Here is a 486-nt window from a genome sequence, read left to right as displayed (position 1 = left end):
CTGGAGACCTCCTGGGGCATGGTAAAGAAGACTGTACAGAGAACGTCTTTCTTGCCATGCTCGCAGTAATCATCTGTACGGTAATATTACCTAGGGCAAATGTGGAAGTATTTCAGACTTATACTCTTGACCCTTCATGCGTAAGAACCCTTACATGGGCCGATCCTTCCAGGAGGACCACAGGTGGGGCAAAGAAGCATATGGACAAGGTATTATTACACAGTTGTTGCCACCCGCTTCCCTTTTGTATGACACTAAATCAAGCCACTGCTCCCTTGTGTGTAAAATTAAAGAGAAGTTTTGGGCCAGCCTGGACCCCAAAGAACGGGGAAGAAATGGCTCAAGAACATGTATTATCTCTACTTGCTCCAGGGAAAGGTACAGAAAATATAAGTATGCTAAGGCACCCCCTGCCACTAAGTCTTTACATAAATGGTCTTATATATGGAATCCAAATGAGGAAGAAGTTAATTGGCAATATTGTTA

General features: G+C 43.6%; 1 long non-coding RNA gene across 1 annotated transcript in view; it reads left to right on the top strand.

Moving 5' to 3' along the window:
* The first annotated feature begins 13 nt into the window (after positions 1 to 13).
* Positions 14 to 486, top strand: part of LOC107181483 — a 2,850-nt gene continuing 2,377 nt past the window's right edge. The window contains exon 1 of the long non-coding RNA XR_001512159.1: positions 14 to 183. This is a non-coding gene — a long non-coding RNA (uncharacterized LOC107181483). The remainder of the gene's footprint in view (positions 184 to 486) is intronic.

The sequence above is a fragment of the Myotis davidii genome, unplaced genomic scaffold (assembly GCF_000327345.1).
Source record: "Myotis davidii unplaced genomic scaffold, ASM32734v1 scaffold230, whole genome shotgun sequence".
Lineage (NCBI taxonomy): Eukaryota > Metazoa > Chordata > Mammalia > Chiroptera > Vespertilionidae > Myotis > Myotis davidii.
This window is presented reverse-complemented; position numbering and strand designations above follow the sequence as displayed.